The sequence below is a fragment of the Lathyrus oleraceus genome, chromosome 4, assembly GCF_024323335.1.
Source record: "Lathyrus oleraceus cultivar Zhongwan6 chromosome 4, CAAS_Psat_ZW6_1.0, whole genome shotgun sequence".
NCBI classification, from domain to species: Eukaryota; Viridiplantae; Streptophyta; class Magnoliopsida; order Fabales; family Fabaceae; genus Lathyrus; species Lathyrus oleraceus.
Genome location: NC_066582.1, coordinates 51,252,879 through 51,264,606, shown reverse-complemented (window position 1 = coordinate 51,264,606; position 11,728 = coordinate 51,252,879). Strand labels below are relative to the sequence as shown.

Here is an 11,728-nt window from a genome sequence, read left to right as displayed (position 1 = left end):
TTGGTATATTGTAGATCACTCGACCAAGATCAAATAATTCATTTAAATTTTGTATTAAATAAAAAACAAAATATATCATAAGCAATATTTCAGATTTTGACTGGATAAACAAATGTTTAAAATAGGATACTCGAGTGAGCCGGATTCTTTTGGTAGAGATTAATCATCAACTAAACAAATAATTATTTTACATTAAAAACATAATTAAAAGAACAATTTTGATAAATAATTATTAGTTTCTGAGATGAATTCAATAAATAAATATTACGCGGCCAAATGAATATTAAACATAATTTAAATTGTTTTACTTATATAGAGAAAAAAGAATGTGGTAAATAAAAAATGGATGTATAATCCTATTAGATTATGGGGTAAAATCATTTTAAAATGAAAATGTTTTTATCTTTTACATGTTTCAATTTTTTTTTATGATTATACTAAACTTTTCCGTCCTTAACTTTTTTATTAAAAAAATATATTTATTGATCACTATGGTTATTTGTTATGTCATACTCGTTTATTTCTTTGGTCCATTTAGTAGGATTACCGGCCATATTACTTAGATTCGAAATCACAATTTGTCTAGTTAAAGAATGAGCCTCCTCATTTTGGTTTCTAGGCATGAAACCTTAGTTTCTCTGAACCTTAAATAACACAATTGAAATCTCCGAATTAATCCCCATTACATTTCTGGATATTTTTTGTTTTATCATCATTTATCAAGTTGATTAGATTTAAACAATCGGAGTAGAACATGATTTTATGAAATCCCTCTCTTCTAGCTTTCTTCGCCGCAATAACCATCACCATCGCTTCAGCTTACATCGATTTTTTTCCACCATCATACACTTCGCTATTTGATTTATAACATTACCTTTCTTGTTTTTGAAAACTGCTTAGAGTCCCCCATTTTCTACTAATCACCATGCTAACATGCATTCTAGATTGCACCCATTCGTCTTTGTTATGACATTTCTGAAAGACTATACTATCGTCTAATTTGTTCGGCATTATGTTGTTCAAAAGGTAATGTTGCTTTTCCTTTATCTTCAAAGTAGTGTGTTTGATTTTTCTTTGCATGTTGCTTAAAATGTTTTTGACTGAGTTATTCTTTGCTTGTTTTTCAATGTATGAGCTGCTCATCAAATTTGTTCGAAGGTTGCATCTCGTTGTCTATGACTTTTGCGCATGATTTGGATCCCAATCCCTTAAGGATAACATTAAGCTGATGTGTATAACTTTCATATCTAAAATTCTCTTGTATCTCTCTGCCTTTGTTGTAATTGTGCCTATTGCTCTGAACATTGTTGTAGTTGTTATTATGACACATGTCTCTTGTTGTTAGTTTTATTAAAGGTTTTGATACCATTATTACTTCTAACAGGTATCTCCTGAAATCTCTTATTGTTTCTTATAAGTTTTTGATGTTGGTAAGGTGTATAACATTACCCTTGTGATTCAGGTGATTCCACAAATTCACTTTATTGGAGTTTCTTTTGAGGTAATTTGTGTTATCCATATTCTCCTATCTGAAAGTCTTCTACATCTTCTCCTTAAGATTATGCTCTTGGTTATGAGGAAGTCTACCATCTTCCTTTCCAGGTTTTTGTTGACTATTATGACTTTTGGATAAGTAAACGACACTTATATTCGTAGCTTTAGAGATGGCTTAAATATCATGTATTCTCTTATTTGCATATACAATGTTGTTTCTAGATTTTCAGATAATGTATAAGATGTTAATGAATAAGGCTAAATTTTCCTTACTCAAACTATCTATGTTTCCCTTATCCAATATGTGAAAGAAGTGTGTTGTATGTCTTGAAATTTAAAAGTTAGTTGAGATTCAAAGCACACATACTTCACCCACAAGCATTTTCTTAGACAATGATCTAAACTTTATATATTATATTACATATAGGACAAAAAAGTCCATCTTAACACCCCTCTTAATAAAATTATCCTTCACATCTAGGTAATTAGATATGATTTTCTATAGGAGAAAGATATGCCTAAGGGTATCTTTATTATTCCAGATTATTTTTCAAAACTTTTCTTCCTGCTTTCAGTTTGAGCTTTCTGGCTTGTAATGTATTTGTCCATTATATATACTTTTGTACCCTGATTTCACACTATAGTGCCTATCTTTCTTACCCATCCAAACTAGCTAATCATCATCTCATATGTATACAAAGGAATCTTTTGTATAACCTTATAAACCTTTTCCAATAAACCAATAACTGTCTTTCTTAACGACCTTTGTACAAAGATCTAAGCTTCTCCATAGGTAGTTAGGTCTATATCCTAGTTTGGCTTTAAGTATGTAATACTTGGGGAAATATTTGGCTTTTATAACTCTATCCATAAGGGAGCCGGGTTCAATGTGGAATCTCCACACATGCTTAGCTAGCAAGGTTTTGTTGAAGTCAATGAAAGACATAAATCCTAAACCTCCACGGAGTTTTGATTTACAAATCTCTTTTCATTTTCACAAATGTATCTTGTTGTCGCTCCACCAAAACTTAGCATCGAGACTATCCAACTTCTTGCATAAGTCTTTTGAAAGTATAAAAGAACTCATGATATAAGTTGACATGACTTGTATAACAACCTTGATAAGAGTAGTTATGCCTGCATAAGATAGACTATTAACCTTTCAGTTATTAAGCTTGTTAGTCATATATATATATATATATATATATATATATATATATATATATATATATATATATATATATATATATATATATATATATATATATATATATATTGAGAATCAACTTATTATAACAATAAGTTTTTTTAATTTATTACAAATCATAGTCTTTAAATTGAATCTAATCTAATGATTAATTAGCATTTATATATATATATATATATATATATATATATATATATATATATATATATATAATATATATATATATATATATATATATATATATATATATATATATATATATATATATATATATATATATATATATAATTCTTGGATCATCTAAAATTGTGTACGTCTATTTTTTTATTTTCGATTGTATGATATGGTTTAAATCTGCATCTAAATACATGTAAACATAACATAACATGAAAAGTTTTGTTTTGATACATTATAGAGATGTATCTCCGGAATATTCACGGAGATGCATCTCCTGTCTCATTCAAATGTATAATGACTTCTCAGTGTGATGTATAGTATATTTTAAATTGTTACGGAGATGCATTTCCGAAATATTTTAACGTTCATTGAGAATTTGGTGCTTCCGGAGATACATCTCCAGAATCTGAGGGCATTTAAATAATTTTGTATGGTGGCTAAGAATCATAAATGGTGCATTAAGAAATCCTCTAATATAATTCTCAGAAATATTATTATGGAAGTGCAATATTCCTATGTTTGGTTCAGGTTTCAAAAAAGTAATCTAAAGTATTTTTTATTTTTAGGAATCTCATTTACACATGGTTCTTCTATTTTTATTCAAAGACTTAAAAGAGCGAAAATATAACATTTATGTGAGAATAAACTCAACCAACTATAATTTTCCTATAAATTGCATTTTTTATTTTATTTATTTATTATTTTTATAAAAATTCCTAGAAAAACTAAATTTCCATAAAGTATGCAAGTAGAAATGATATTCCTAGAAAAAATAATCTTGAGAATATTATTTCAAAGAATATAATTTTAAACCTTGGAACAAATACGCTCTAATGGTAATATTATTATAAGAATAAATAAACATTCATTTCTTCATACTTTTATTCATATCTAGTCTAAATTTGACCATTTATTTATTTTAATTCATTTTTTCTACATATTTTATTTAACAATGAACCCCAATCAACATATTATTTCGTCCAATTTTATGGAAAATGATGGAAGTCCTCCTTGTCTCAAATTCATATCATAATCCACATTTTCAAAACACTCATTTTATTTAAAGCTTCAAAAAATAACATTAGTTTTTGAAATTACTCATATCATACATCATATTATCCATATCAATATCAATAATTTTCATCTCAATCAACTAACTGCACTATGCCTCATGGGTTCAAATAGGTTGTGGTGATGTGCAATCAAATGATCACAAACATGAAACACCACAATTTTTTTACTTAAGGTAGCTTAGAAATTATTAACCTTGGTTAAGAAATTGCATCTTCACCGGTTGTGAATACGCCTAAATAAAGATACCAACAGAAAGAAGATGAAATTGTCATTCAATCACAACTCAACATTTCAAAGAATTCAATTGTTTGGAGTGATAAAAAAAGAGATAGTTTTTGGAAGATAATATGTGAAACTTTTAACAAGCATCATGATATTAATTACAAAGAGAGGAATTATGAAGAGATACATGATCGAATGTTCAATGATTATTTTTAGAAAATTCCAGTATACACGAATGAGCAATTTCTTTCAAGGTGCCAAATGCATAAAAACGTGTTCTTTCGTATTCTAAAAGCTCTGGTTTAACATGATGTGTATTTTCGAATGAGGGTTAATGCAATGCCACTGGTAGATCAAGTCTTTCACCGCTATAAAAAGGCATAATTTTTATTTGTATGTTGGCATACGAAACATCTATTGATAGTATGAATGACAATTTGAGAATCGATAAAACCATAACACTAAAATGTGTTGATAAGTTTACAAAGGGTGTGATTAATGTCTCGGGGCACAATATTTGTGAAGTCTAAACACTGAAGATATTGAACACTTACTGTTGATGAGGGAGGCATGGAGCTTTTCAGGTATGTTAAGAAGCATTGATTGTATGCATTGGGAATAGAAAGTTGTCATGTTGCATTGAAAGGGAAATAAATTTGAGGTTATAATAGAAAACCCATTGCTTTGCTTGAAGCAGTAGCTTCACAAGACTTATGGATTTGACACGCATTCAAGATTTTTTTGCACATATTCCTTAAACTCCTTGAATATTGTTGGCCACCAGAACCCACTTTGAAGTATTTTTGCCGATGTTCTTTCTCCTATATGATGACCACCATAGGCTGAGCTATGGCAGTGCCACATAATTTTCTCTTCTTCTTTTACTGCTACACATCTTTTAAGCAGCCAATCTACACTTACTCTAAACAAATAAGGATCATCACACAATTAATACCTCACCTCCTTGTAAAATTGCTTTTTCTGCTACCAAGTGAAATAATCAGGAACATTTTTTGTCGCTTTATAATTAGCCATATCCGCAAACCAAGTTCGTTCACTAATTGCCATCAAAGGCTCATCTAGAAATTTCTCATTGATACTTTTCTCTTTCTTTGTAACCTCATGGTTCTCTAACAATGACAAGTGATTAACAACAGTATATTTAACCATATTCTTTTGCCTTATATATAGATCAAATTCTTGCAGTAATAAGATCCACTACAACAACCTAAGCTTGAAATCTCCTTTATTGAATAAGTATTTCAATGCTGCATGATCTGTAAAAATAACAACTTTGGAGCCATTTAGATACACCCGAAATTTTTCCAATGCAAATACTACGACTAATAACTCTTTTTCAGTGGTCGTATAATTGACCTGATTATCGTTTAAAACTTTACTAGCGTAATAAATGGAATGGAAAATTTTATTTTGGCGTTGACCAAGAACTGCGCCTACCGTGTGATCGCTAGTATCGCCCATCAATTCAAATGGGAGTTCCCAATTTGGTGCTACAATTATGGGGATGGTCACAAGTTTCTCCTTAATCACAGAAAAAGCTTTAAAACAATCATCATAAAAAATAAAACCTTGTTCTTTCACTAGCAGATTATAGAGTGGTTTAACAATCTTGGAGAAATCCTTGATAAATCATCGGTAAAAATCGACATGCCCAAGGAAACTCCGCACTCCTTTTACATTCATAAGTGGAGGCACTTTTTCAATTACCTCAATTTTGGCTTGGTCCACTTCGATGCCTTTCGAGGAGATTTTATGCCCTAAAACGATACCTTCAGTAACAATAAAATGACATTTTTCCAATTCAAAACTACGTTCGTTTCACTACACCTCTCGAGGATGTCATCCAAGTGCGTAAGACAAATATCAAAATCATTTCCAAAAACTAAAAAATCACTCATAAATACCTTTATTTACAACTTAATCATGTCTGAAAAGATGGAAAGCATACACCTTCGTAAAGTAATGGGTGCTTTGCAAAGCCCAAGGGGAATCTTACGGTATGCGAACACTCCAAAGAGACAAGTTTATGCAATTTTTTCTTGGTCTCCTAGATCTACTGTAATTTGATTGTACCCTGAGTATCCTCCAAGAAGAAATTGTAAGCTCTTCGTGCTAACCTTTCTAACATCTGATCTATGAAGGCCAACGGAAAATTATCTTTCTGGTTGCTAGATTCAACCTTTTGTAGTTAACGCACATCCTTCACCCGGTAACAATTCGGGATGGGATAAGCTCATTTTTTCATTCCGAAATACTTTTATACCTCCTTTATTGGGAACTACATGAATGAGACTCACCCATGAACTTTCAGAAATTGGGTAAATAATTTCGGCTTATAGTAGCTTCAAAACCTCTTTCCTTACCACATCCTTCATAGTAGGGTTGAGTCTCCTTTGTGGTTGTACCATATGTTTGAACTCTTATTCTAACTTATGCAATATACTATACTAATAGGTTTCAGATCCTTTATACTCCATCCTAATTATGTTTTTTTATTCCTCAAATCCCTTAACAATTTCTCCTCTTCTATAATAGACAAAGAGCTACTTCTTATTGTTGGTTGCAACGGTTTTTCACCCAAAAATACATATTTAAAATGTTTAGGCAATTCTCTCAGCTCTGGATCCTGTGGCTCTAGGGTGTGGCTTTGTTGTTCATTTTTGCCCAACTCTTCAATTTTTTGTGGCATTCTCATCTTGAGTCGGTTGAAGTTGACACAAGCATTCTATTATTTCCACTTCAGATTCATCTTCCACCTGTTCTGTTGAATTCATAATAACCCGATCCATTGGAAAGGGTGATTTCTCTGTGTCGAAGATTTTCTGCACACTTTCTTCCACTGCATCAATTTGGTAACGCTGCAGATTCTCCTTGTGATGTCTCATGGCTTCAAAGACATTGAAGACCACTTTTTCTTTATTAAATTGCAATATCAACTTCACGAGTTCTACATTAATGAGTGCTCTCCCTATTTCTAAAAATGGAGTTCCCAGGATAAGGGGTGTCTCTTCTTCTTCCAGCATGTCAAGGATCACAAAATCAACAGGGAATAATATACCATCCACCCTAACTAACACATCTTCTAGCACACCATACAGATAAGTGATGGACCTATCAACAAGTTTCTCATACGAGTTGGTTTAGGTTCACCATAATTTAACTTCTTCACCATAGAGAGAGGAATCAAATTGATGTTGGCCCCAATTCGTATTAAGCATGACCTATCATTAATGGACCAATTATGTAAGCAATTGTCAACCGACCATGATCAGTTAGTTTTGGAGGTAACTTCCTTTGTATAATCACACTGCATTCTTTAGCTAGCACTATGTTTTCATCCTCCTTAAATTTATTCTTTCATGAAAAAAGTTATTTCATGAAGTTAGCACATGTATACATTTTTTCAAGAGCTTCACATAATGGAATGTTGACTTGTATATTTCTCAACATTTCCATGAACATTTTATATTGCCCTATTTAAAGCTCTTACTTCTTATTCTTCTTCTTCAAGAACATGAAAGGTAGCTTAATGTAGTCTTGAAGTTTAGGATTAAGATAATTTAGGATTTGCTTTTTAGTTCTCCTTCATGGCGAGTCTTTGTATATAAACTGATCAAGAGTGTAACCCCCCACGTCCTCTTCTGCATAATTATCATGTTTTTTCCCTCATATCATTCCTTCACTTCTGACTCTTTTTCGGCTTCTTTTTCAACTACCACTTCCTTATTTTCTTTGTCATGGTTTTTCTTTTCTTCCATTGACTTGTGTACTATTGGCACACTTCGGTTTCTTAATTCAGGGTTTTGACATGATTCACTATGAACTGCTATTTTGTGAGATGGTCGATCCATTGTGTTTACAAACTCTTGATTGATGTTGCATTACTTTGGTTTATGGTAGTCTGACTCTGGTTCATCTCTCTCTGACTTCTGACCATTTCGTCTAGACTTGCTTTAGTGGATTGCATAAATTTTTTCAGGTCTTCCTATAAGGGTGGTCTTCTTTGATTGCCCCTATAATGAAAATGGTTACATACTTGAAAACATTGTTGGTCTCTCCAACTCGAAGTACAAGAACTGTTTGTTTGCAAGTTTACACTTTTGACTTCTTCCGTCTCCTTCATAGACACACAACTCCCATTTGTATGGTTCCCCCTACATACTTCACACTGAAGAACCTGTATATGGTTGTTGCTTGCATTAGCTACCTTTGATGTTGTCATCTTCTTTGTTAACATTTTGATCTGAGATATTATCTCTGCCTTTGAGTCGGTAGCTCGAATGTTTCTTTCTTTTTTACCCTGCTTGCTAGAATAATATTAATTATGACATACATTCTCAATTATAATCCTCGTCTCATCATCAATTTTGGTTATCAATGTACCTCCTAACGAAGCATCAAGAAACATTTGTGAAGAAATTGTCAGTCTGCCAATAAGGTGTGTGAGTTGTTCCATGAAGTTCATGTTATGGTTTGGACACTTGCAAAGTAAGAGTTTAAACCTTTCCCACGCCTCTGACAATGGCTCATATTTATCCTGACTAAAATTTGTGATGGATGTTCTTCTCTCCATAAAATGCTCATTTGAATAGTATCCCCCCAAAACATGTCTTCTAACTCCTTCTATGTCTGCATAATACCACTTGGTATACATTGTAACCATTCCTTTGCCTTGCCAGTCAGAGAGAAACCGAACAACTATAGTTTCACCTGATTAACAACAACCTTATTCGGGTTGTACATTGAGCATGTTTCATACAACCTAGTCAAATGTTCCCAATGATCCTTTATTGTCTTCCCATCCAATTGTTTGTCTCTTAATCTCGACATTACCTAGCTTTTGATGTCAAGTGTCACAGGATTCGTAGGTTAAAATCCCCGTGATATCTGACTAGTATCATTTCCTTTATAGTAATCCCTACATGTCTGTTGTGGTGGAATTGACATCTTTTGTTTGCACAAACTGTTCTATCTAATTTGCAGATCCCATGAGGGAACCGTCGAATCCAAACCTTGCACAAACATAAACAATAATATCTTAGCAGCATTGTACCAATAGAACAAATAAATAAAAAATACACTACAAACAAAAAATTTAACGATATTATATCAGAAAATTACATGCCAAAGCAAAATAAATTCACACCAGGCCTTGTTGAAATTATCAACAATCCCCGACAACGATGCCAATAACTTGATGGACAATTTACTATCAAGTGTACTAGTGTTCTTATCGAAGTAATAAAAATAAATTTGTCTCCACATGGATTGCGAACTTAAAATAAGAGATGTTCCGCGATGTAAATAAAAATACTAAACAAAAGTTTCTAAGATTGTTTTGGTCGAAAACACAAGAAAATATTTTTATAAGGATGACGAGAAAAGTGGTCAAGTCGCATTATCAGAACCCCCTAATTCTATTTGGTTGATGAAACATGCATTAATAGACATGCATTAACTACAAAGTTAACAGAGGACTAACTCTACCACTACACCCAATCCCTTGGCATGTAGCTCACTAATTTAGATGTCAACTCCATGATCCCTTAGGCTAATAGTCCCTACAGATTAGGTAACAAAGCATGTTAATCCCTAAGTCATAATTCCTAATCGTTCTATCCATAGTCAATTAGAGAACTCACAGTTAAAGTAGTTCAGATAAATAGCCCTAGGGTCAGTAGCCACTACTTATCAATATTAATTCGAATGTCGTAATAATAAAAAAGCAATGAGTACAATCAGTAACCGAATAATAAATAATAATAATAATAATAATAATAATAATAATAATAATAAGTGTTAGATAATTAATTGATAATCCTGGATAATCTTCGAAGAATCGTGTTCGTTCACTTTCCGAACAAAGTATTTCGACCCTATTTATGCCTGGGTTCACGAAATCTTTGTGGGGATAATTCTTGAAGAAAGAATGTTTCTGGCAAAAGAAAGATTCTGGAACGTAGAATGGTTTTTGTGTGTAACCCTAAACCGAGGCCAGATTTCCCCCTTTTATAGGAGAACGAAAACTGAAAACGAAAAGTCATACATTTTCAAGAAAAACGGTAATAACGGCTGGGCTCTGCCCCTTGGACCCCAGCAGGGCGCTGCCCCGCACCCCGCCAGGGGCTTCGCCCCTTGGAACCCCAGCGGGGCGCTGCCCCGCACCCCGCCAGGGGCTACGCCCCTTGGAACCCCGTTTTCAATTACTTGCAGTCAATTATACGTTGGCTCTACGAGCGTGCACTCCGCATCACTCCTAACTCGTTTCCAAGCTTTAACGCATAATTGCATCGGCCTATAGTAAATCTCATTACTACTAAAATCATGGGTGATACTAAAATCACCAACAATAAGTCAGAATAATAACTCTATATTAATTATTTTCTCTTTCTTCTTTCTCTTTTCTTTTTTTTCCTTCTTCTTCATAAGGAGTATGTATTGACATGTATACATCCTTCTATTTTTTTTATTCATTTTTTTTCTTTTCTATTTTATTTTTCTAATTTTCTTTTCTTTTTCTACCAACTTCTGAAATATTACAAACATAATTATTCAACCCTACATAACTCTAAACAAGACTCTTTCAACTCTTTGAATATGATAATAAAATTGTTTTTCACTTTTTGGTTTGTAATGAGTTTTAAACAAAAAAAAGATAATAGGCTCAAAGGAGTTTCAAACAAGGGATGATATTATTTCAGGGTTGGTTTTTTGGATAACTGGCTAGAAAAATAAAAAACAAAATTGTCTTTATCATATCAGTGTGTACAAGTAAACAACAACATGAACAAGAGTCAATTCAAGTTCTAGAGACTAACAGACATGAGTGAACCGCACAAGAAATAAAGAGATGGATTTTTGTATGTTATCCATATAAGACTCAAAATGTACAAGGTTAATCGATCTACCACAAAATATGTACAATTTAGAGTTTAGTCATACCTATTATACTAAAAATGCATAACAAAATTTTTACATCACACCACAAGACTTTAGTCAAGAGAACAAAGAAAAATACTCATAATTGTAACTCAAAAACCAAAGGAAAAAACATGCAATTTTTTTTAAGAAAGCAAACAAAAACCAAAACAGAGAAAAACTGAAAACAAAATAAATAAATGGTTCTCTCCCCCATACTTAAAACATACATTATCCTCAATTAAAGAACATAAATATAAAATAAGAATGAGAGAAAGGAAAGAACACACCCGAGGAGTTAAGGCAGATAAGTGATTGCATAAGCAGCCTTTCCCAAAGAGAGTTCTTCTACAGTCTCTTCTTCTAAAGTCAAGATCTCATGTAGTAACTTTGGGTAGTGTCCATTGACCTTGATTTTTTTTTAAAGAGAAACGAAATTAAATTAATAGGATAAAAATCTCAAAGCCTTGGAAATTCGGTTACAGCAGATTGACTCTAGAAGATCAGTTCCTCTTCATGATCGCACAAAACAAAAAGTTAAATAAGGTTTCCCCTGCTACAGTGCAACGAATGCTCCTTTTAAACAAAATAAGGGTTGCACTTATAATTCAAACT

General features: G+C 32.4%; 1 long non-coding RNA gene across 1 annotated transcript; it reads left to right on the top strand.

Moving 5' to 3' along the window:
- The first annotated feature begins 638 nt into the window (after positions 1 to 638).
- Positions 639 to 1,836, top strand: LOC127073206 (uncharacterized). The gene is made up of 3 exons (XR_007785685.1): positions 639 to 1,026; positions 1,463 to 1,501; positions 1,603 to 1,836. It is a non-coding gene; the product is annotated as an uncharacterized LOC127073206 (long non-coding RNA).
- Positions 1,837 to 11,728: the final 9,892 nt, after the last annotated feature.